The sequence below is a fragment of the Stegostoma tigrinum genome, chromosome 9 (genome assembly GCF_030684315.1).
Source record: "Stegostoma tigrinum isolate sSteTig4 chromosome 9, sSteTig4.hap1, whole genome shotgun sequence".
In the NCBI taxonomy this organism is placed as follows: Eukaryota; Metazoa; Chordata; class Chondrichthyes; order Orectolobiformes; family Stegostomatidae; genus Stegostoma; species Stegostoma tigrinum.
Window position 1 is genome coordinate 44532998 of NC_081362.1, and position 27430 is coordinate 44560427.

General features: G+C 39.1%; 1 long non-coding RNA gene across 1 annotated transcript in view; it reads left to right on the forward strand.

The window, feature by feature from the left end:
• LOC125455087 (uncharacterized) overlaps positions 1 to 27430 on the forward strand; it is a 67933-nt gene that overhangs the window by 35870 nt on the left and 4633 nt on the right. Inside the window, exon 2 of the long non-coding RNA XR_007248134.2 lies at positions 22326 to 22378. This is a non-coding gene — a long non-coding RNA (uncharacterized LOC125455087). The remainder of the gene's footprint in view (positions 1 to 22325; positions 22379 to 27430) is intronic.

A 27430-nucleotide genomic window follows, 5' to 3' on the forward strand; every position in this document is an offset into this window, starting at 1 on the left:
AGCAAACCACAAAGGGCGGCACCTTGCTCAGTGCTTAGCACTGCTGCCTCATAGCACCAGGGACCCAAGTTCGATTCCAACCAAAAAATGGTTACTGGGAGAAAAGGGTTCTCTTTCCAATTGTGGTAGATGTCTCTGTTATGCCAGCTCCAACTGAGGCCAAGCACGGATACAGTGCAGCCCAGTCTTTGACCAAGGCTGTCATTGGAGCCAATGATAGGTCTGCTGAAGGTCATGTTCTGACACTTGGATTGGTCTGAGGGTGTCTTGTAGGACAAGCCAGACAGAATACAATGCAGAGACCTAGAATGCTGTATTCTACAGAACTAGAACAGGCAGAAAGGTGATGTGATGGACCCTGAAGAGCTGAGAGAGTGGCAACAGTTTTCTGAGGAGAATGGCGATAGTGAACAGGAGGAACATTACTTCATGCATGATAAAGTGCTGTAATGTCAAGCACAACAAGCCAGAAATTACTTAAGTGGCACCTAGTTCCAGGAGGTGGGAGCCTGGTGCAGTGATCGTTCATTGACTGTGAATTTGGTGGTGCTTGAGATGTAATCAGTCACTATCTGTTCCCAGAAGGAATTGGAGCTTCCACTCTTCTTTTGATTCTTTGCTGTTACTGTATATAAATGAATATTTTTCAACTATTTGATGGCTCCCTGTATGTGATGGTCAAATAGTGATCAATGAGAAAGTGATAAGTTACACTGGGCTTTGGGAAAGCGAAGCATGCCCTTCGACAGACCTACGACAGGTTGAGGCTAATGATGAGTAAATGCTGCAATTTGTTTCTAAAATAGCAGTAGATTTATGAATATGTATTTGCATTTGTAATGAAGTATCAGGCGTGCCACCTATGCGGACTGAGAAGCATTCCGTTTTGAATCCCTTTGACTGCATGTACAGTTTAAGGCAGCATCTGACTATTAGTGTTTGACCTGATATCTAGCTGGACTTTAAGTATTATGCTGGTATTTAGAATCCTGAGAGTTGCATCTTGTAGCGTAGTATGCTTGATTTGAGGAAGACAGTTTCAATGTCTCTGTCTCTGTTGGATCTGTTAGGTTGATGAATTCCCAGGCATATTGGGCTATTTCTTCTTTATGAATTTGGAAGATTTCACACTGTGACTCAGTTTCCCCAGTCTTTGTTATAGCAAATGCTTCTCTTGAGAATGTGTCAGAAACATACATCTGCTCCTTCTACTCGTATATCACATCCACATGTTATGTCTGTAAATTAAGTAAGATTCTTTGCAAATGTTTTGCAGCAAGTCAGAGTGGTTTGAGGAAGATACTATGAAATGGCTAGTGTTTTGGATTCCATGTCAATTTGTTTTTACAAAATAGCTTTTGACTAAAATGCTCACAAATGGAGACTGCTACCAGATAGTCTTTTTCACACTGAACATAGCATCATTCAGATTGCATTAATGGTCCCCAGGTGCGAATACAACTGCTTGTCCTTACTTCATCAGGGTAGCTCCAAGTCCTTTCGTACTGATGTCACATTGCAAGCTGACTTCAACTTTGATATTGTAGCCCACCAGTACAATTGTTGTCATCACTAATTGTTTGATTCTAGTAAAAACTGCTTCTTGTTCTGTGCCCTAATACCAATGTAAGCTTGCATTGAGATTCACACACTGATGACAAATTAGACAAGAACTTTGCTAAATATTTCATGAATCCAGCAAACCATTACACTATTAACTGCATTTGTGCTACAACTCTCACGGTGTCAGAGTTGGGTGAAGTCCCTTCGCTCGCATACAACCTCTGTGGTTTGTTTTATGTAAATTCAATTGCATCTCTTTGCTCAGCTTCAGTATTATCTGGAAATATTTCTCTAATCTTGCTAGGTTCTGATTGTGGTCTACGATGGCTTCTTCCATTCTGTTGCCACACGCAGATATGAGCAGATCATCCACAATAGCTTTCACTCCAGGAATATCACTATCTTGTAATGTCTTTATTGATACACTTCAGCAGGAATGGAAATGATAAATGGCTTGTAAAACCATCTCAATCTCTCAAATGGTGTCGAAAATGTAGTTACAAAGTAGCTGCTTTCATTTCATTTCACTTGCCAGAAACCAAACTTCACATGGGAAGGTGGTGAATATATTTGCCTTGGCAAGTTGCGGCAAAATCTCTCAGTGATTTCCCTGGGGTACTGAATCCTCTTTAAAGCTTTGTCAAAATCTTTTGGATCTATGCATACTCTGATATAAGCAAATCAGTTATGAGAAGGAGTTGGCAATTTGGCCCCTCGTGGCTGCTCTCCCATTTAATAAGACCACAGCAGATCTGATTATAACCTCAGATCTACACTACTGCCTGTCCTGTGATAGCTTTTCACATTCATGCTTATCAGTAATCAATCCATCCTTGCCTTAAAAACTATTCAAGGAATCAGTTTCCTTTGTCTTTTGAGGCAGACAGTTCTAAAGGCTTGTAAGTATGAGAGATACAATTTCACCTCACTTGTTTTCAGTGAGTGATCCCTTCGTTTTAAACAGTGACTGATCATTTCACAGTCTCCCTGAAGTGAAAACATTCTTACTGTGTTCCTCTATCAAAACCCCTCAGCATCTTATATATTTCAATTAAACCACCCCTTACTATTCTAAACACCAACAAATCCAAGTCTAGGTTTTTTCATGAAGCAATCTACTAGTTCTAGGTATTAATCTAGTAAGCCTTCTTTGAAATGCTTGCAACTGCTTATGCTATTCTGCAAATACAGACACTTGTACTTGACACAGCTCTCTCTTGATGTGGTCTCACCATTGCCCTGTATAACTGAGGTGTAACCTCACTACTTATACATTCAATTCCTCTTGCAATAAATAATACTCTCTCTGGCTTTAACATTATTTTCTGCTTCAAATATTTATCCATCTGAATTAACTCTATAGAAGCCAGTATCCCATCACTGAGTGACTCTTTATTTACGCATGAACAGTCCTTGACTCAATCCAAGTCTGCAATCAGAGTGGCAATATCTTTGACACTCCCCCTTTTATTGTCGGCCAGCGGCCCCTGATTGAACCAGGTTCATATCCCCAGTCAGGGAACTCCTATTCTATGAGGTCCCGCTAGCCATATTTGCCTCAACCATTCTGTGGCAGTGTTTCAATAATGAAATAAAAGTTTAATGAAATTTCTAGTAAACTTTTAGTTCTGTTGCAAAGCGTTAATACTATTCCCTTAAGGTGATACATGTTCTCACCATTTGTCTTCTGATATGTTTGTGCAGTAGGTCTCAAAGTGCTGGACTTATGAAGCAGCATTGCAGGTATATGTTAAATAAAACCAGAAATTTCTTATGAAGAACAGTCACTTGATTTGAAAGGTTAACTCTGCTTCCTCAGCACATATGCTGCCAAACCTGTTGAGTTCCTCCAGCAATTTCTGTTTTTATTTCTGATTTTTAGCATCTGCTATTCTGTTTATTTTTGCATTATGTAAACCTGCGCTCAGTCTTTGGACAAACCAAACAGGGAACATTGTTCTTTTTCAATGGCACCATTTGATTGTGAGTCACTGTGAAATTTAGGTCTATGGAGGTAGATTGAAGTCTCACTGCTGCATTTTACTTAGATATGTATGAGAGGCTTTATCAACTCTATGACTGGGATATCTTGTGATAAGGACAGGATCTGAGGAATGCAGAAAATATAGCTGCAGGGAGACAGAATCCTGTAAATAGGAGAAGTGAAAATTTGTGAGAAACACTTTGAAAGAAAAAAGAATTACAAAGTGGCTTTCATCATTTATGTGCCCCTAATCCGCCACAAAAAGTCAGTATTGACTCTAATAACACCACAACATCCCTGCAGTTTATACACAGGTAATGTATTTATGACAGTCCTTCGAAAATAGTGTTCACAAAGCTGCTGCAATTCAAAGTGATGAAATGTTCAGTCAACAGAGACCGATGTGTCAGTGGAGTGAATACCTGAACTAATTACACACCTGGTTCTAGGAGCCTAACTCTTTGAAAATATTTCGTAAAGGTTCTCATCACTGCTCCAAATGTGAGTTTAGATTTTCTTGGAATGTAAAAGGACAAGATAAGTAAAGAGCAAGCCTGCCTTCTCAGTAATGCTGCAATAAGATCGTAGTCAGTCATTTAAATATGTGTTCCACGGAAGAAGAGAAACAGTTATATGATGGTACTGTTACAGAGAGACAAAAAACATGTTCTTGATCAACCCCACTACCTACTTATTTTGTTGTTGCATTTATTCACAGAAAATAGTTAAGTAAGATAAATTAAAGCAAAATTTGTATCCTAAAAGGAAAGGATAAAAGTTTGTAAGAGATGAGATATATCCATAAGTAATCGGCTGTGCAATCCATTTTTTATTCCATAATGTGAACATACAATCTCCATAATTATTTTAGACTTTTTGAGAATTATTAATTATGTCCTTTAGCACCCTAGTAACCTTTCTGTGTGCCTGAACATTTACATATAATTCATAATTAACAAAGACATTAGAACTGTCACTGGAGGTTTTCAGGCTTTATTTCTTTCTAACTGGCCAGCACTATAAAGCTGAGAATTTTCCCAGTTCAACGATTTAACATTTCAGGAAATCTCTGAAACACACAACAACATGCCATATATAGAAGTTACTCTGGGATTTAGGTTATAAAGATATGGCGGTATAATTATTCTACTCTTGTTATTGCTGAAGTTCCACACCTGATCCCTGGCAGAATCGATGTGATTAGTGCATGCTGCAAGTTATTACAGCTGTTAAGCACTGAGCCCTCTCTTGTGCCCTGGACTATCTGATTATTTCCCAGCTTCCTCTTTAGTGAGCTCCATCTTCATTTAATAAATGAAAAGCAACATCAATGACACAATGTAGCATATCAGATCACAGGTCCTCATCATATTTGGATTCTCATTTCAAATACATCAAGCAGCATTCAAGTCAAAAGGAGGAGACCGTTTACCAAAGGTGATTCATCGTGCAATGTCGCACAGTAATTTAAGAGGATCTCACACAGGGCAAAGTGAGGCATTTTCAAGAACAGTCTAAGTCCAGGTTGATTTAAAGTGCTTGCTAAAATTAAATCAGCAGAAATATATTTGTGAAAGGCACATTCTAGAACAACAGGACATTGGAGTGTACAGAGCTAAAAGACCAATGGTGTGGAAAATGTTAAGAGAGGTTTGGATAAATATTTGAGCAAGTATATGATTGACAAGTATTAGATGAAACTAGTTAGATGGATGACCAAATCTTTCAATGGTCTATATTTCCTAGTGGACCCAATGGACCCACTGGGCACATAACTCAAATCTGTATGGGCACAGGAGGTACGGCTATGGAAGCTGTATGATCTTTAGGGGGAAGTGCTGCACCTCCAGCAGCTCCCAGTCTGTCCCATGTAGCACTTCATGCTGAGAAAGGTGTGTATATGGTAGTCCCCTACATGCCCCATAAATATCTGATGAGACACGAACATCAAATCACTCAAACATACCAACTAGCATGATACTGAAATTTGATTTGGTCATTTGCCACTCATCAAAGAACAATTGTCACCCTGCAGCCACAGAGAATTCAGGATGGTAGTCTTATGAGTAAGGCTGGAGGAGTGTTTTAATAGTTCTAATTTCATTACACCATGGGGCATGAAAAATAAATAACTTTACTTCCAGTTATTAAGTTACCTAATTAAATATCTTACTATCTCAGGTTCCAAACAGTCAGAGCTATCAACCATGGTTCTCAATGAACACAATTATTGGTCTATTATCAAAATAAAATTTATTCAATGGAGATTGAATAATTGGTTGTCATTTAAAGTCACTATTATGGAAGTCGATATGCCTATGCCTCGAATATCCTAAATACACACAAACACTTCAGCAAAAGAGGAAAAACAAAGTCCAGATTTTTCTGCAGAGACATTCTTTCTGACAAAAGTAATGGGGTCCGGACCTGAAACATCATTTTTCCTGCTCCTCTGCTGTCTGACCTGCTTTGCCCTTCCAGCTGCACATTTTATCGACTCTGCCCAATAGTCTAGAATGTTCCAGAGTCTGTTGTTGTAGTATTCTGGTCAAGTCATTAATCTTGCATGGCTGCGTCAGAAATCTTTTTAAACACAGCTTGCTTAGGAAATACAATCTTGAAACTTTTTTTTTCCAATCACTCTTTCTCACTGAATTCAATAAGTGGGTTTTCTTCACAGAAATGAGAACAATCAACTGGGCAGCTTGTTCTTTGCAGGATTTCCTCTAAATACACTTGTTTTTAGTAAACTTGCCTTTGACTGAACCACACAAAACAAGAAGCTTTCCAAGCCGGTCACTATTTATAAATAGCCCCAGCAGGGTTCTACAGCAAAATGAAGAATTATTACCAGTAATATGATTTATAGGAAACCTCGATTTTAAAAAATACAGCCATGCCTACAGTGAAATTTCAATGACTTCTTTCAAAGAAATCACACCAGGTATGTCTACAAAACATGAAATAAATCAATATTTGCCACAATAATTCAAAACGTAAGATGCCAAGCAAAATTCAATATGAAGCTTCTTGGTAACAATAATAAGTGGTAACCATCTTGCAATTAGTTAATGCGAGAATGCTCCAGGACTGCCACTTTTCAGTACTGTAAATATCAATGAGAGAGGCAACAATTCAGGACACTGATGATTTGACTACTTTCATGATCCCATTGGAGAACAGGATACAGATGACACAATGGAGTGTAGAAATGAAGTTGTCCTGGTGGATTTGATAGATGAGAAGATAGACAAGCGTTGTTACAGTCATTGCTATGAAATTTGCAAGGACAAAAATGATACTGCTAATGCCACTGGGAAAGATGACATAATAGAAAAATTTAAAAGGTTAAAAACAAAAAGGAGGCACTTAAAAGTTTGGCTGTATTCAAAGTAGAGAGATCTGGTCAGGATGCATCCGTGGTTGCCAAGGGAAATAGAGGTGGAAATTTCAGATACTATAGCTACAGTGAGCCCACTCTCAGTAACAGAAAAACCTTTAGAGACAATAAGCTAGGACAAAATTAATTGGCATTCAGATGATATGATTTAATAAATGAAAGCCAGCATAGATTTGTTAAATGCAAATTGTGTTAACTAACTTGATTGAATTATTTGAAGTAGTACATTATTGAAGCTGTTGCAAATGATGTTGTGCATATGAACTTTCAAAAAGTGTTTGATAAAGTGTTACAAAATAGGCTTTCCAGCAAATTTGAAGAATAAGTTTAAAAGGACAAGAGGTACAATTATACAACATTTGCCAAGAAATGTTAAAAAAATGAATAGAGATGAACAGCTATTTCTTGGGCTAAATAGAAATATGCAATGTGCCAGTCCTGCTTTTAAACATTCACAGGATGTGGACATTTATTGACCATCCCTGGTTACCCTGGAGAAGGTGCTGGTGAGCTTCCTACATCTACAGGGAGCAACACAAATGGACGGAAAGATCATGGGCAACAGTTGACCTTAGCCCACCCATTCTTGCCTGTTAAAACTCCCCTGTTTGATTCTATGACATTGTCTTCTTTTGTAGTCACATATAAGCACCAGTGGTTAGTAATTTTGAAGTATATAATTGACATTTAATGATTAGAAGTTGGTGCAGCTCTTTAGCTTTGCTTTTCTTTCAGCAATGGTGAGCAAAGGCAGAATTAGAGCTTCTTTCAAGTTAGTTTACAGGGTAGACAACAGAAACTGAGACATAATCCAGTCTGACTGAATCAAAGGCAAATTGCAGACCTTGCTAAGGTCAAAACTGAAATTACCGGATTCATAGCATATATAACAGTTAACCTTCCGCCCTTCTGACCCGACTGTCTTACATTCAAAACAAATTGCTTTCTAAACCAGCAATTAAACTATTGGTGGCAAAGGATAAACTGCTGTATTATGAAGTCACATTTAGGAACAGAATTGCCTTTTAAAAATGTTTGGGTTTTGGATACTAGTTCTTCCTTTCATTAATAACTGTTAACCCCACTTTAAATAAACAGCAATTCCAATGAAATATCATTGATTTCTAAAATTTCCTAGTGAATGGATATTTTCTAGTACTATGACAAGTAGATTTATTGAGATTTCACCATAATGTTTTAGAAATATATGAGGTATTTGGTCAACTTGTAACTTTACATTGTTCTGAAACCAACTCAAGATTTGTTAAAATGTTCCATTACACTCATATTTACGCAATATGTTTGAAATGCATAAGCTGGTAATTGATTATTTGTAACAATTCCACTTTGTTCATTAAGTATGTTCCTGTGCTTATTTTCTCAATATTTCTCAGATCTCTTTTTAGAATATCGTCCAATTAACCGTCAGTATTGCAATTGTCACAAAGTACTGTGATGACTGCAAAACTCAATCTTTTAATAATTTGGTATTTTCCATTTCTGTGATGACTCTGTTATTACTACAGCAAAAATATTCTCTAAAATGACTGGTAAAAACAAAAGAAAAAAAAATCAAGATCTCTATTAAAATAAATCCTGAAACTGTCAATAATGACAGGCACTTAATGCTATGACTACATTGGATATAAGGAGAACATGCAAACTCCACACAGATAGTCACCCAGGAGTGAAATTGAACTCAGGTCCCTAGCACTGTAAGGCAGCAGTACTAAGCACTGTGCGACCATGCCCTTCTGTTTCATGACAAATAGTTGCTGAGGCATGGATTGTTATGCCATTTAAAAGAGAACTGGAAAAAGATACCAAAAACAACACATTATAACAGAATACACCGAAAGAGCATAACTTAGCGGCAAGAGATCGTGTCCACAAGATTAACGAAGGGAACCAGGACAGGAGATGACCCAGTATTACTGAAACAACTTACCAACTCTGAAGAGATGAGGATAGAAATTGTAAAGGCAATTGACAAGGACACCTTGTTGTATTGCTACCAATAAAGCAGCCTTCAGTTGCTCAGATTCTTTATGTTTTTAGTAGATACTGAAATTATGGCAACAGAACCTAAGGTTACTCATATCTTTCTGCACTAACATAGTCATATTTCTCTTGTTTTGGAAGCCCTTGCTTATGAATACATTTTAAAATGCCGCGCTTTTGATTTTGTACATTATTTCTGAGATATAAAAACCTGCAAAATCATTTCATTTGTCCCATGCTGAAACACCATTATTAGCACCCTAGAGCTTTCAGCTAATGAGTCTGAAGCAATAGCATGGGGTGAAATGCAAATTACAGGAGGAGGAGCACATGAAAGTGACAGGTGTGGAATCTTAAGAATTGGGAAAGCTTCGAGCCCTGCCACTTTCTAAAAGTGTGAGTAAGTATCAGGATCTACCAGTGTTATGTTTAGGTGACAATAATGCAGGAGAAAAAAGCAGTTGCAAGTGACTTTGAGTTGATTACAGTTATTGTCAAAGAATAGGCAGTATTACCCATCTGACATCACCGCAGTGATATGCGAGAGACTTTCTGACCTGCAGAAAGTGGCAAGATACCATCATCTGCAAAGGAGCCACAAATTTCTGAGAAAGCAAGCTCCAAATGGAGGCCTCTTGTGAGCACAGTAAATGGCACCATCAAAACCTTTAGCATCCAATGATAGGAGATCATCTTCCTGGAGCACACAGTGCATGACCGCTTATTTATTGGTGGGCCAGAGGTTTCATTCACATCTAGATTTAATGGCAACTGTCAGATCTTGCAGCCTGATAGGGACAAAATTGCCTCTCCTTTATTGCCACAAGAACTGTAGTATGAGGTTCTGAGGCAAAGGCAGAGATTAGTCCTTAAGTGCATTTAAGGGAATGAACTTGTAGCTGACGATGAAGCTGTTGTGTGTTCTATTGATTGGTGCGGTAAAGAGAAAGTTTTCCTGATGTTACTACATTGGAGAGTAGTAGAGATTTAGCTCAGGTAGTAATACAAAATTGGATGATGAAGTCATTACCCTTTTATCATCTTTGGAACAGTCCCAGTTGCATTGAGCTTTATGGAGGATTTCTGTTGAGAGGTCGCATGCGTTTTCACACCATATGTTACCACATTCACCACATAACAACATATACTGTCCTAATGGAGTTGCTCATGTCCATTTCGGGCCCGTTCTACCATCAGTGGTGCCCAGAACAATGTACCACTCAGCAGATATTTGACTAAGGACTAGCATCTGTTGTGCCTGTAGAATCTTAAAAAGGCAACTGTGCACCCAGAACAGCATTGGCATGTCAGCACTGCAAGACATCTTGATGGACCCTGTAGCTCTGACCTCTCCCTAAGCTGGAGGCACCTAATCCTCCAAGGGGGTCTTCTGCTGCTCCTGAATTTGCCATCACTCCTGGTCCTCCTGCATCCATCTTTTCCCACCTTTGGTAGGCAGCCACAGTGACCAGCATGCCCTAATTGGCAGGGTTGAGGACCTAAAGGAAATGACCTAAAATGGAAACAGGAGTAAAGCAGGTTCTTAGATCTTGCACCAAATACGTTTGGGAATCTGCTTTAAATCAGAAGTTGTGATAATCTTGGGTTGTGACTAAAACATCAATACATCAACATGAAGGCAGGGCCATTCAAGGCAGGGATGCTGCGAACATGCGGATCGATGCTACATGACCAAACATGAAGAGAACAAGTGAACAGCCCTGAGACGCAACATGGTCCAATCCTTGAGCTTGAGCCTATCCATGCACACACACTTTCCCACTTTCACTGTTTCAATTCTCATTTCTGGTGTGCCCTGCAGTATGACTTTCTGTTTCCTAAGTTACCTACAAATTTATCAGTATGGTGCCATGACACCTGTAAAGAGTTGGCAAAAACCACATGCTGATATCAATGAATTTGGGTCACATGTGGCTGGTGCTTGTGGATTATGCCCTGAGCTGCAAGGCAATCAGAACAAGTAATAAGCTGAAACTGCCAAGTATGTGCTCTGGTTTCTATGTCAAGTTTTTTTTTGACATCTAGCTTGTTAGATGGGTTTGGAAAGATAGCAAGCTGAATATTAATACGAAAGTTGGGCTGTCAACAAGGCACAAAACAAACAATAATCCAGCTTAATCGGCAACTTGCTGCTGCCCAGCAAGAATCTTGCCTTGCCTCTTGTAAAAAAGCATAAAAGATGGAGCAAGATGCTCCCAACATTGAGAGAGGCCTCATCAGACTTCTTATACAATTCTTCCTCAAATCTCACCATAGCTCATGTCACTCAGCTTCCCTATAAATTTCTGTGCTTTTTTTAACTGTTTACATTATCTTCACATCTGTTTGATAAATATCCAGAAAGGAAGTGTAAAGTTAGAGGACATTACCGATTTGGAATACAGTGACAGAAAAGGTGATAGAAGTTTGTGGTGATGTGCTCATAAGGTTGTGCAACAATGTATCTTGCAGACTGTGCTCCAAATCTCATCATGTTCCAGGACTGGGTCAGAGTTTCTCCTCATCTGCTCCATGGTCTGCATTGGAGATAATTTCATCCAGTAGTCTGCATCTTATGGGAATTGTGTGCAAGTATTTCCCAAAATATGATTAAGTGACTTGGAGGGAGGCTAGCAACTGGGGGATGTGTACTTGTTGAATGGCTGAAGTAAGAAATGATTGAGGGAGGGCTTTTAAATATTATGTATTGAAACAATTCCCATTGGTGGAAATGGGTGTTCACATTATAGGATCGCGAGTTAGTGTTTGCTTAAGCGCTAACTTAAGCAATTGTTGAATGGGACAAAATATGCTGGTGTCAGGATTTTAAAGTTGGCAGATAATGGATTCAATATTGTCTTGCTTACCCTGAACATTTTATGGCACTGATAAGGAATCTGATTGTTCAAATGGCACCAGACATTACTGCAAGTGCCATCTCCAGTTTCACAGTGTGGTAGACAGTTTGTGAGGATTCCTCGTGAAAGTTGAAAGTGATGGGGCCATGACCTGCTCTTGGGGCCTACAGTTTATTTTCTTTAAAATTACAGTCCTCGAGGGTCTGATGAGCTGATTGAAACACTATATTTGCGTTTTCATTTGATGATTTATTGGTGCAAATCCTGTGTAAATTGGGAGTGGTGCTGGGATGTTTGGAAAATACTGTGCAGCTTTTATTATGTCAATCTTATTACGAAAATTGCAGCTACAAACTTGGAAAGCAACAAATAAGTGATAATATTCTTAGCTCACTGAATTCATTCTGTTAGCTTTGCTGAGATGCAACTGAGTACAGGGAGCAAGTAACTATTGTGGAAAGTAGAGAAGTTTGACCTACTCAACAGGACTGTTTATCAGCTCAATCTGTGCGGCCCTTCCTCCGAGCAAGTGGTAGATCCTGCATACATCTCAGGCTACTTCATAATCTCTACTGGATGGACATGCCTTGAGTGGCCCAAATGCTTCAAGCTTTGTTTGTGCCTTTGTGGGAGTATTTTTACTATTTACTCTTTTATGAGATGTTTGTATTGCTGGCAAAGCAAAGCCAACATTTGCCTTTTTCGAATCCTTCGGATGACAGTTTGACTGTCGCCTACAGTGTTTCAGTGAGTAAAGTGCAGTGTAATGGGACTCTCACCAAAAGTATACATAATGATAATGATACTGTCAGAGTCACATGATTAAGTAGAGTAGGTTAGGGGAGCAGAAGCTCTGACTCATGTGAGATAATGTGTGCATATAGATCAAATTGTAATCGAAGACTTGCAGAAAGGTCCATGGGCTCAAGTAGCGCTGCTTTGAGAGACCAAGCACAGTTCAATCACAAAAACACAGAGCAGAAAACTTGTAATCTTGTCTTGTTGAAATTATGGGCTGTTCTTTTATAACTTTGCACCATGCTATTTTCTTTTATTTTTACATCCTTTGACATATAAATCCGTGAAAGGCATTCTTGAAAGTGACACCAAAACTCTCATGAGGCATCTAAGCAAAGCTAACAGAATGAATTCAGTGAGCTAAGAACATTATCACTTATCACTTATTTGTTGCTCTCCAAGTCTGTGGCTGCAATTTTCAGCCAGAAGTGACATATTAAAAGCTACACTGTAATTTCCAAACATCCCAGCAGACCACTCCCAATTTACACGGGATTTGCACCGATAAATCCTCTAATGGATATGCAAATAGAGTGTTTCAATCAGCTCTGCAGAATGTCAGGAGGCACAACTAATCATGTTTTGGCTGAATTGTGTCTATGCTCATCACAGAAATTCAGGCCATGTAAGCATTAATTTTATCCTGAGGAGCTTTTCATTGCAAGAAACACTAAAGAGAATGATAGCTCTGCAAGTGGAATAGAAATTACAGCACCCACAACAATGTAGATAGCACAGAAGAATCAATATCCTTTCTATTACTTCTTTTTTGCTCATAGTTTGTTGACAAGGTTGAAATAGCTGGTACAGAGCAGAAAGAGGGCACAGCAAGTTCAGAGCGATGGAGCAATGTCCTGCCCTTGGGGCTTCTTTCAAAGCACAACCACAATGAATTAGAATAATAGAGTCATAGAGATATACATACAACTTGTCCGTGCCGACCAAATATCCTAAATAAATCTAGTCCCATTTGCCAACATTTGGCCCAAATCCCTCTAAACCCTTCCTATTCATGCACCCATCCAGATGCCTTTTAAATGAAGTAAATGTACCAGTCTCCTCCACTTCCTTTGGCAACTCGTTCTATACATGCAGCACTCTCTGTGTGAAAAAATTGCCCCTTGGGTCATTTTTAAATCTTTCCCCTTTCACCTTTAACTTATTGCATCTAGGTTTGGATTACCCCACCCTGGGGAAAAGACCATGTCTATTTTCCCTATCCATGCTCCTCATGATTTTATAAACCTCTGCAAGGTCACCCCTCAGCCTCCGACGCTCCTGGGAAAATAACTCCCAGTCTATTAAGCCTCCCCCTTTAGGAGGAAGAGGCTATTGTTGAAAATATAGAAACTTTGATCTTCTCAATGTGACTGTTCTTCAGTTCCATCCCTCCTCCCTTACTCCAGGAGGCTGTGGATCCTTGATTCACCTCATGCCATTTCATAGCCACTTCTGGATGGGCACAGAGAAAACAATAGTTATTCTATTTTCCCTTTAGGAAAATGTATTCAAAATAACATTTCAATATTGCCAGGCATGTATGCCAGGGGTTAAACTGTGATGTGGTGGGCAGGGATCTCAAAAGACATTGAAGATCTCACAACTCATTGTGAAATTTACAGTTGTACAGGATTATCTCCTTTGGAAAATATGCCTGTCACCAGTGAAGACATATCAGTAGATGAAACTCAGTAAGGTCTGCAGGAAGAAACACATATTGAGATTAAGAATGGGCAGTACAAAACACTTGATCTCATTCAAGACCCTTTGATGGTTCAGACAACAAAAAGTAGGTGAACAAACTGCTATACCAGAATCTTCAATACCAGTGTCAAAGATACTGCAAGATTGCTGTGCTCTCTGCACTAAGACAACTGAGGTTGTGAGAAAGTCCAGCTCACAATCAAGTAACTGCAGGAGATGATTAAACACCAAACCTGATCAACAGACTAAAGAACATCAATTACATCTGACTCCATGAGAGCCAGACCAACATCCTACAGATTTAGGGTATGACGAAGATGAAAAAAACAATCTGATTTATCCACATGGGGACTGTGAAAAGACAGTAATTATTCCAAACATAAAGAATAAATTGATTAGGGATAGTCAGCACGGTTTTGTGAAGGGAAGGTCGTGCCTCACAAATCTTATTGAGTTCTTTGAGAAGGTGACCAAACAAGCAGATGAGAGTAAACCGGTAGATGTGGTGTACCTGGATTTCAGCAAGGCGCTCGATAAGGTTCCCCACAGTAGGCTATTGTACAAAACGTGGAGGAATGGGATTGTGGGAGATATAGCAGTTTGGATCGGAAATTGGCTTGCTGAAAGAAGACAGAGGGTGGTAGTTGATGGGAAATGTTCATCCTGGAATCCAGTTACTAGTGGTGTACCGCAAGGGTCGGTGTTGGGTCCACAGCTGTTTGTCATTTTTGTAAATGACCTGGATGAGGGCGTAGAAGGATGGGTTAGTAAATTTGCAAACGACACTAAGGTCAGTGGAGTTGTGGATAGTGACGAAGGATGCTGTAGGTTGCAGAGAGACAAAGATAAGCTGCAGAACTGGGCTGAGAGGTGGCAAGTGGAGTTTAATGCAGACAAGTGTGAGGTGATACACTTTGGTAGGAGTAACCGGAAGGCAAAGTACTGGGCTAATGGTAAGATTCTTGGTAGTGTAGATGAGTAGAGAGATTTCGGTGTCCATGTACACAGATCCTTGAAAGTTGCCACCCAGGTTGACAGGGCTGATAAGAAGGCATACAATGTTTTAGCTTTTATTAATAGAGGGATCGAGTTCCGGAACCAAGAGGTTATGCTGCAGCTGTACAAAACTCTGGTGCGGCCGCACTTGGAGTATTGCGTACAGTTCTGGTCACCGCATTATAAGAAGGATGTGGAAGCTTTGGAAAGGGTGCAGAAGAGATTTACTAGGATGTTGCCTGGTATGGAGGGAAGGTCTTATGAGGAAAGGCTGAGGGACTTGATGCTGTTTTCATTAGAGAGAAGCAGGTTGAGGGGTGACTTAATTGAAACATATAAAATAATCAGAGGGTTAGATAGAGTGGATAGGGAGAGCCTTTTTCCTAGGATGGTGACGGCGAGCACGAGGGGGCATAGCTTTAAATTCAGGGGTGAAAGATAAAGGACAGATGTCAGAGGTGGTTTCTTTACTCAGAGAGTAGTAAGGGAATGGAACGCTTTGCCTGCAACGGTAGTAGATTCGCCAACTTTAGGTACATTTAAGTCGTCATTGGATAAGCATATGGACGTACATGGAATAGTGTAGGTTAGATGGGCTTCAGATCGGAATGACAGGTTGGCACAACATTGAGGGCCGAAGGGCCTGTACTGTGCTGTAATGTTCTATGTATTACCTGGTCCAGAAATATGGCATTTGGCAAGGAAGAAAAGACTTGTTTCAGCAGAGCAGCTGTCTTCCATGATGGATGTTCATCACTTTAAGTTACCCCAGATAATGCTATGTGGCAAATATCTGAATAAACAAAGGAGTTCATCTGTGATGGGAATTCTGAAGCTTAAGGATCCTTAAGATAAGGAAATGGATGAACGACAAGGTCTACAAAGGACCATATCCTATGCAAAGAAGATTCAAGACATATAAGGACACCTAGTGGTGAAATAATTCACAAATTAGATCCAAAGTTAAAGATCCTCAAGTGAGAGATGTGTCACACTCACAAATCTGAAGAGAATACGTTCTGTCCAGGTGGCTTGCATTTGTGAAGTCAGAGACTAGCAGCAAAATGGGGCAATGATAAAAGTAAAATACTTACATGCATGTTTGCCTGAAGTGTTAACTTTGGGGTATGTCTTATATAAGATAATGATTCTGAAGGAGTTAATGTTCACACTATGTTAAGCGCCATTTATTCTTTTGATCATAGACACATCTGTGGGTAGAGGGATAATGTTCTACACCACTCGGAATGTTCTACACCAGCATCAGTTCCTACCTAGGAGGACAGACTGACATTGAAATTTGGGGCAGTGAACACTGATTTATTGATTTAAAGTTGATCTTAATCTCTCAAACAAGTCTTTGCACTCTCTGGCTATGCTGCCTTTAATTCCTTTTACAGCAAATATGTCAATGGAACAGTTATACTGAGGAAATTCAGTAAAAACTTGTAGAAACCACAAATTTCCAAGACCTCAATATTTCTGGTTTGGTCTTAGGGACAATGAACTCCAATGTGTGTACTTTTGTAGTTGTGGCTGCACTTGTCCTTACCCTACAATCTGCCTTGGTCAGTTCTTCACTTTTTGCAGACTCACGTTTGGCAAGATTTGTCACCAAATCAACCCACTGTAATTGTCTAAGCAGAGTCTCTAGTTATTCAGGAGCATCCTTCCAAACATCATTGGATATTGCCATATCATCAAGGTTAACCAAACCATCAGGAACACTGGTTACTATTTGGTTCATCAGTATCTAGAAAATTGCCAGGATATTTTTATTAGCCTAAATGACATCATTCAGCATTGGAAAAGATTCTCTGATGGGACAAAAGCTGATACTTCTCTATAAGGTTTTGCAGTAGATACTTCTCTACCTTGGGATGTTAAAGGAATCTGCCAATATCTTTTTTTAAAAAAAACCTATTATGGTAAAAAATATGACACTACCAACTCTGTCAACATAATCTTTCAAGCAAGAAATTCTATAGAATCTACATTTGTTACTGCATTCACCGTTGTCATCTATGCAGAATCTGGTTGAAGGCTTAAACACTAACATGACCGGGAAACTCCAGTTGTTTTGACTGGGTTCGGCTAGGTGGTTATGCTCTTTTATGCTGCATCCACTTCATGTTAGGCTTTCCGCTTTGTCTTGACAGATTCCTTATTGTGGGTAACCACGTTAAGTTTACTCACTGTCCTAATCTAAATATGACAGCAGGGTGTTTAACTTTCCTAACAGTTCTGTGTTAGTTAACAAAACTACAGGAGGTTCAATTTGGGAATTCTACAGGCTTCCTTCTGCCTCATCATCAATATCTCACTCAGTAGTGACATTGTTTTGTGTCACAGCTGATTATTTTTCTAGGGTGTCAATTAAATAATTTACTTTGCTAAACCTTTTGACCACTCTATATTTTTCTTTTGAACTGTACTTTCAGCCTGTAAAGGCAGTAATACAAATACATCACCACCTGTGTTGAAATGAATGGTTCTTATCAATGCGTGTGTGCCCATTTCTTTATGGTTATTTGTGAAGCTTGAAGAGGTTCCAGAATAACTTTTCAGGCTCTTGGTGAGCAGCTCCCAGAACATGGATTTGTAATCTAATGTGGAAGATTCATCTGAAGTTCTGAAGATGCCGTATTGACTTGTAACATTAACTCTGCTTCTGTCTCCACAGATGCTGCCATATTTGACTTTCACCAGCATTTTTTTGTGTTTTTTTTAAATTTCAGGTTTCTAGTATCCAGATCATTTTGCTTTCATTTTGAAAGAAAGTTTGTTGCTCTGTTCCAAATACTTGCCATTAATTTCAGAGGGCCTCTTACAACATGTCTATAAATTAATTCAAAAGGACTGAAAGTGCTCAACTCATTCAGTGCATCCTGAGTGGCAAACAAAAGCAATTCCAACATTTGGTCTAATCATGGGGATATTCATGACAGTTTGTGCTGAGCATCATCTTGAAGGTTTGATTATACTGTTCCAAAGACCCTTGGACTTTTGAATCGTACGCTAAGAGTTTTAATTATGTTGCACACACACATCTGAACACATCCTGCAAACTTTTATGTACAAAATTGGAACGTTACTCTAACTGGATCCCAAATGATAATCCACACCAGTTTAAATTCCCTACCACTACCTTGGCAGAAATTGTTCTCAAGGGATTGACCTTTGGGAGGTCAAGTAACCATATTCATAAGAGTGGTGTCATATTTTGAGATGGTAATGATTGCACACAGCCTACCAATAATCTACCAAATAGTTCCTCAAAGATGGTATGGGAATTGGAGGTGTCAGTTTGACAGGCTTTCTCACGATTTGGCAGCTATGGCACATTTTACAAAACTGTACCATATTGTTGTGAAGACCTGGCCAGTAAAAACTTTGACTTACACATGTGTAACTCTTCCAGATCCATACATGCCATGCTGTACATATTTCATAGGCCATCATTCATCTCTCCTGATGATGTTTTAGATAGCACACTATCTGGTGAACCACCATCCGACTCTTCATCTGCAGGTCTGTGAAGAGGTCTCTACTTCTTCATCAGAATTCCATTTAAATATAGTGGCCATCTGGAACGCTCCCTTCAATGTCTCCTCTATTACACGCTCAAACTGGGTCATGGGACCTCGCTCTGAAAGTACTATAGACATAGCGATATCAGTTGAATATCTTGTGTTTTTTTTCACAACTGCAACATTTTCCTTGCATTAGCCAGTCTGCTTTGTTTTGCAAAGCATTCTTTCCAGAAAGTCTGAGATATATGTATATATCCAATCAATTATCCTCTGAATTATTATTCAGGATGAGACATTTTCATAACAATGTTTTTGGTCACACAGGAAACTCTGGATTCATTTCCCATTCTTTTCCTTCTTGTGCGATTGACTCCATCCTTCATTCAATTACTACTAAGACTAGCTTGTTCAATCCACCTACATTCATATTATCATCCTATTTGGAGAAATTTTCTTGAGCAAGATCTACAAGACATGAGTTTCTTTTGACAAGCCCCATCTATTGAATGCAGGTTTTGATCTACCACAGCAACAATGGTCCTTTTTATTCAAATGAAGGACAAGCCACAGCCTTTTTGCAGCCAACTTCCAGCACTGGGGCTATAGTGCAAACCCTCTATTCATCTGTGGAGAGACACAAAATTTGCTGCATACACGCTTAGTACACCTTCTAAAGACTCAGTGACACATTTATCATCTCAAAATAAACAATTGAAGACTCTATCACTTGGTTCTGAAGATCTGCATTTACAATGGCCAGATTCTATTGGTAAGGCTTATGCTTTGGATGGAGCTCATTTCCACATCCAGATACTTTGTATAGAACTTGCACTGAATGATTTCCAAATGTAACTGAGGGCTTCATTTACCTGCTGTCTACTTTGAATACTGAGGATCACTCGTTAGGAAAGTCAAAAGGTTTTGTACAATTTTGTACAACTGGAATCACAGCACTGATCTAGCCATAAATAATGCACTATAACCTGTGAATTTGACTTAAAATAAAACAAAAACTGTGGATGTTGAAGATCTGAAACAAACAAAAGCTGCAATTGCTGGAGAAACAGAGCTGGTCTGGTAGTGCTTGTGAAGAAAAAAGCATTACTGCTTTGAGTCTAGTGACCATTCTTCGGAACCGACAGCAGCCAGGAAAAGGTGATATTTAAGCTGATGACAGGGTGATGGTGAAGGATTGAGGAGGATTGGTGGAAGTGTCAGGGGATAGTTGGAGAGGGAGTCCAGAGAGATAGAGAGTGAGAGGGGGAAAGAGAGACAGCAAAGTGGACAGACAAAAGGATTGTTGATAGTAAGCTGAGGAAGGAGAAGCTAGATAGGTGATAATGGGAGTTATGAGTAAATGTAAAATGAGTTCATTGTGCTGAAAGAAACCCGTTTCATGATAGCACTCTGGATTTTGAGGTTGGGTAATCATCATGAAAGGAGGTGATCAGAACTTAAAATGATTAAGCTGATACTGAGTTATAAAGATTGTAATAAGACAAACGGAAGACGAGGTGCTGTTCTTCCTGCTTTCATTGGAGCACAGCAGCACATCTGAGATAGAAATTTTGGCCAGGGATCAAGGTGGTGTGTTGAGGTGGCAGAGCATTGGTAGCTCAGGGTCATTATTACAGACAGAGTGTATGTGTCCAACAAAGCAGTCACTCAGTCTTTGTTACATCTCCCCAGTGCAGAGGAGACTGCACTGTGAGCAGCAAATACAGTAAACTAGATTGTGAGAGTGCAGGTAAATTACTACTTTACCTAGCTGATATGTCTGGAGCCTTGGATAGTGTGGAGGGAGGAAGTAACCAGGTAAGGATTAACCTGCAATTGCACAGGAAGATGCCGGTGGGAAGTTTGGGAATAGAGAGGGAGTGGACCAAGGTGTCCTGAATGGAACAGTTCCTGCAGAATGTTGACAAAGAAGGGGAGGGGAATATATCTACCATTTGGAGGTGGCAGAAATAGCAGCTTACAATCCTTTGAAAGTAGAGACTGGTGAGGTGGAAAGTGAGGACCAGAGGGACCCTATCTTTGTTGTTGTCACGTATCTCATGGGCATTATTCACCCCCATACCTCAGGTCCTGTCATGAAATGGGTTGCTTTCAGCACAACATAAATACCACCTTTTTCCTTGCTGCTGTCAGTTCTGAAGAAAGGTCACTAGGCTCAAAACATTAACATGTTTTCTCTTCACAGATGCTGCTGACTTTCTCTAGAAATTGACTAACGTTTCTACCGTTATTTCAGGCAATATTGAAATAACCTATTTGTGTCAATGCAAAATTGAATAGAATTGAGATATTATATGAGGAAATGAATAGATTGTCTTCCTCAGAGCAAACAGTAAATGGGCAATTTGTAAAAGATGAAGTGGACGCCATAATTAAAGACCCAAGATGTGAATTCTATGCTATTTTAAATTCCTGATATTCATTTCCACTTGAGTGACAGGCTGCTTTTCCAATTGCCCCAGATCCTCGTAACTCACCCAGACGCACACACGTTTTGCCAATTCTCCGCAAAAACCTATTTAATGTGCGGATGTATCTCTTCAGCCTCAATCACTTAAAAAATGTGGTCATTAGAATCTGATGTGTCATACATCTTGTCACCAGTCGTTAAAGCCTCCAAATGTTCCTTTCCTGTCTTCTCCATGAGGTCAATGACCATGCTGCATTGTGCTTGAAAATCTAAAAACTATATATCCAACAAAAAATTCTACATCTTTTCACACAAACAAATATTATCCTTTCACTTTGTTGCCACGGCTCCTCATCCCATACTTGTCTTCAGAGCAGAAGGTGAGCGAATTACTTGTATTGTAGTCACTTTAGAAAGTGCCTTCTACCTTGTGAAAGGTGCAGTCAATGTCTGGGCTCCTTCATCTTCGAGTGTTTCACCAACCGACTGAAATCAGTAATAAAGTAACCTATAATAATAAGCAGACAACAGATTGCGTCATGTCAAAACCAAAGGACAAAAGGAGCAACAAAGAAACTGGAATTATTCCTGGAAACCAGGCAAAAGCTCCTACGATCTATTTACTTGTGATTGAACAGCCTTTTAAACACTGTCTCTGTAACGATCAAGTGCATCGCTTTTTAATATTAGGGGCATATCAAATACTCGGCAAGGCTTCTGAGATTTACAGCTAAAATGGCATTGTGGTCAAATGCCATTTTAGTCTTATGGAGGCCTGATTTTAAAATACTCATGATGTCCTTGCCAGTCTAGGATGTAATGTAAAACTGATCAGTTAAGATATTAACAGGAAACTGCACTGTGAACAAAAACCTTCCTGTCAGAAGGGCTTTATTAAAATTGGAGCTAAAAAATTCAAGAGTGTTTTTCAAGGAATTCATAGAATACAAACTGGTTTGCCTAACCTTTACAGGAATCTTTGAAGTCAGAGTATCTGTTTATTGTATCATATGTGATATCACTGAATTTCTTTATTATGTTTTAATATAAATCCTTTCAGGATAAGAAGATACACTTGACAGGAGAGAAGAGAGATGTGGAGAAAAAAATGAGGTACTTTAATAAAAGCAATGAGTTAGATAACATGCAGTTAAATATTGAATTGTCAAACATTGGGATTGAATCTACATTCTATTTCGTTCTATGTTATTCTAAATCAAAACATTCATCAGAGTGGTTCAAAACTATGCTATAGCTCCACTGTAAGTAAACATTTAATCATGTCACCACATGTTGTGATCATGCAAGACATGGCATGGATATCAGATGCAATGATACAGATGGTTACAAATTCAACTAGTTTCAGCAAGACTTGTGGCTGGAAAGTCTGACATTGAAGCTGGAATTGTTTGCTATCTCTGACGGAAATAAAAAATTCCATGGTGCTATTCTTGGAAAAATTGAGAATTTCTCCTCAGATTTCTTGCCAATATTTATTTGTCAGATAACATCACTGAAAACAAATTGTTTGTCATAATCATGTCGCTGTTTACAGACAATGCCCTGGCAATTAGATATCCCACTTAACCACAGCACTGACACTTCATTGGCTGTAAAGTATTCGGGGACTTTAAGTGTTGTCAAGAGCACTGTATAAATATAAATCATTCTTTTATTGTGGTGCTGTCAGTTGGGGTTCTTTACACAGTATTACTGAATGCCAAAACATCAATTTATGCATGGCAGTCTCTGATTTTAAAAAAAAAGTTTATATTTGCCTTAGCCAAAACTAGGACACAAGAAGGGTGAAATTGAAAATCATTTCCACCAACTAACAGTTCAGTTCCCTAACTCCATTTGGTTTTTAACATAATGGTCCTGAAAGGGTTAATGTTCATGTTACATTGGTTCTTCCCTGTTCTCCAGATGCCACACACAATCTGCAGCTGGTGGTAAGTTCTATTTTTACCTCTAAAGAGAGCAGATGTACCACTTCTCCCTAACCTGCTAGTACTTATGCTTTCTTAATGTAGTGGTACTTACTGCTCTCATGCAGTAAACCTTTTTTGTTACCTAAAGACAATGCATAGTCTGTGTATCCTTCAATACTAATCACTAGATAGACCAAAGACAAAGCACACACAAAGGGAGATTGGTGGATGCAAACTAGTTCAATCAACTCTTAAACACTACCATGTACTGGCATATACAGTCATAGAGTCATACACCACAGATGCAGACTCTTTGGTCTAACCAGTCCATGTGGAACATAATCCCAAACTAAACAAGTCCCATGTGCCTGCTCCTAGCCCATATCCTTCTAATCCTTTCTTAATTCATGTACTTATCCAAATGTATTTTCAAGCTGTAATTGTACTGATATCCACCACTTCCATGGGAAGTTCATTCCACATATGAACCACACTTAGTGTAAAAAAAGTTGCCCCTCATGTCTCTTTTAAATCTCTTTTCTTTCACCTTTATAAATCTGCCCCTTAGTTTTGCAATTCTCCATCTTAGGAAAAAGACAAAAACTGTTAACGCTATCTATACCCCTCATTATTTTATAAACTTCTATAAAGTCACCTCTCAACATCCTATGCTCCAGTTAAAAAAGTCCTAGCCTCTCCAGCCTAACTCAAACCTTCCATACCCTATGTGGCAAAAAACACATAAGGCTAATATTGGTCTTCCAGGGAGTACCATGCATCCCATCCCCAGGTCATATCTGCAACATTGGACCGGGGTCTCAATGCCTGTAAAACGTAGGCTGGTTTCTGATATGATTTATGATTATGTTAGTAGCACAACTGAGGCCAAGTAAAAGATGCCAATTGGAATTTTCCAGTCTGCTTCCAGTTTCCCAGCAGGTTAGGTGCCTGGAGTATCCAGTGATAAGCCAGGAGGCTGGCGCTCCAAACTGGACTAAAGACCCCTCCCCCCACCTGCATGTGTGCAGGAGCAGCTGCATGTGACCCTGTAGAGGGACTCCTCACCTCCGACACTTTCCCATCCCCTCCCCTATACTAGTGGCCTGGTTCTGAAACCAATTTTCAATGAACAAGTTATAAATATTGGAGAGGTGCTACCCCACTTTAAAGCACCCTCTGTATTACTTATCTACAGCCTACTGCTCCATTTAGTTTTAACAGTCTTCCTAGAATGCTTACTTAAACAGTGAACCAGCTCTCTGATCATCAATTGGCTGTCTGTATGGAAAATTATATGTGTAACTGCTTTGCCCTTCAGAATAAATTCAAGAGACAAAGGTAATCCCACTTTCCACAGCCATCACTATCCCTCCTTCCCCATTTCGGGAAAATCTAACCTTAGTTGTTTATTTCATTAGTGGCAGTTATAAGTATTTAAATCTTTCAAGGATGCGTATAAAACAGAAATAATTCCATTGTATTTATTAATGTAAGCATGCAATAATCTGTATCACTGCCAGCCTCTTTTAAGAATAGAATTTTATATCCGAATGGCACTTTCTGAATTAAACACACACAATTCGAAAAGAATCCTGAGAAACGGATGAAGTGCGAGGTGAAACATAATAGAACAGATACTTCATTTATAAAGGGTGGACATAAAAAGGATTTTTAGAATACACAACATAAAAATGCCCATAACCTGACCCAGAAACTACTAAATGGGAAGTTGTACGTGGAGAGGCCGTAGAAGTGGCTAGCATTGTAAATGGAGGCATTCCCAATACTATCATGTATAGTGTTCTTTTGACATTTTGTAGAGGTGTGTTTCTGGAGTAAAGGAAACATAACTCTTCATTCAATTGCACAATTATTAAAACTCACTGTGTAATACATACCCTGGGTGCAAAAGGTTGTGCAGATGCATTGCATACACTTTGTAGAAACAAAAAAAAATGTTAAAAACTTAAGAAAAATGAAACATTTATGAATAGTTACAGGAAAAAAGACAAAGTGCAACATTCAGAAAGCACTTCAAGGCCATGAGAATGTAAAAACATTTGCTGCCACTTGATGAGAATTAAGCAGACAGTGATTGTTTGGCTTTCTTTTTATTAGGACAACAGTTCTATATTCTAGCTGAAATTTTGTTTCACAATATTACAAGCTTTTTTTTAAAAGAGATAAAGAGCTCACTTTCCCATGTTAGATATTTTTGAAATAGCCAACCAGATTTGAGGTGTAAACCCTTTTGTTGCAACAACAGAACTCCCAATACAATCTTCCAGGAGTAATCCAACTGAATGGGCATCTCGACTGAACATTTGGAGATGGCAGGCGGGTTAAGGAGTTGGGCAAGTGATTCAGGCCATGGGCTGGCATGAGCAGTCAGCAACCTTCACCATGTCTGCTAATGGAGGGAGAGCTTCTGAGCTGAAAGGGATGAGAGGATGAGATTAAATATAACCACAAAATTGCAAACATTTCCTCACCACCAGTGCTGCCCATGGTATCCCCTGCCAGGTCATTCTCCAGGAGATGATCTTACAAGTGCAATCTCAGCCTTGCTGGTTTGTTCTTTCAGTGTACAGATTGTATATTATTTTCATAGTGCTCCAATCTCCAACTCTGCACTCACCTGCTGTAAGTTGACAAACTGAAAACACTGTTGGAACCACATGCTACACTGGTGATATTGCACTGCCCTCAGAAAATGCCTGTTATATGAACATTGGCTTCTGACCACTGTTGCATAGAATGTTGTCAGTGCACAGAAAAAAACACTTCCAGCAAATGCGAGGAGATGGGAACGCATTTTATCTAATTTTCCTTGTCATCCTACTCTATCCGCAACTACATGGACTTGGTAAAACCCTGCTGCTGCAAATTTAAGGACAATTGCTTTATTGAAGATACTATTTCAATTTAGGGCAACAAAACTAAATTAACAAATCACTTTAATTCTTGTTCAAATTAGGCCTTTTTCAGGAACACATGTCTGGGCAGGCCATTAACCATTGTTGAAAGAGGCCATGAATGTATTGTTGTTGGTCTTTAAGAGTTTGCTACAGAAGGTCCCTTGCAACATCTGTGCTTAATACTACATGCTCCTGGAAATTTTGCTGGCAAAATACAGGAAAACAACTCTATATGAGTTGGGCCTGCTGCCAATTGTCACTGAACTTCAGCCAAGGAATGCCAATATGGATATCACAAACAAGAGAGATTTGGGGCAAATTTTGACTTAACCGTCTGATTTAATTGACAGAATGAATGCACCTGTCAGTGTGTAATATTCCTTTGATCAGTCTTGGCCTCAATGATGAGATAATGTAAAAGCTTGTCAGTGCAACAAGGCAGCACCGAACTGTACAGGGATTCTACAGCAGGTTGTTCAGTGATGAAGATGGGCAATTGCAAGCACTGTAGAATGTTAATGTATTCACTTGGTACTAAGGATGAACTGACTGTACATTTGGAATCCATTAATCATGAAAAATTGTTTCTCTTCATGGGGAATGGCTGTTGTACATTTGTACAAATGCCAGAATCTGAGAAATTAAGTCAGTGACAGTTCCAGAGATATTTAGCATTTACAGAGGTTATGTTTTTCCTAACTACCTTCAATTGCCTAGTTCTTAAAATCTACTCATCTTTGCATCATTACCTTCTGATAGAATGAGAGGCAAATGGAATACAGGCCCTTCTGTGATCTTCATTACTTCATGCATTGGGTTCCAAACCAAACTGGGATGAGGATGAAACGATAGCTGTTTCAGCCACCTGTTTGTGCAGCAACTGTGGCACTTTCCTTGATACATGTTGCATTCTAAAGTTTGGCATAAAACTGACATTATAGATCTGCCACCTGTATTTGAAGGTTCTGAGTTGGTACTGCCATAGATTTAAATGGAACTGGAAAACAGGTAGATTTAATAATGGGTTATATCAGTTTTTGAGCTGGTTCAACTCATTCAAAACTTGCACTTTGTGTTGATGCTGCCTAATGACCTGGGTTTTGCAGTAGATGTAATGGTGAAGTTATCAGTGCTCTCTGTTATTATGGAATAAATTGGACAACAATGCCATGCACCACAAGAAGTTAAACACAGAAACTTAGAAGTTGTTCCATGATTTTTTTCTGCTTCCCCCAAAAATTTGTTACTCTGGTACCTCATTGATAGCATCAAAGTTAAAATGCATAATAGAGTCATTACCTAGCCCCTAAACTAGC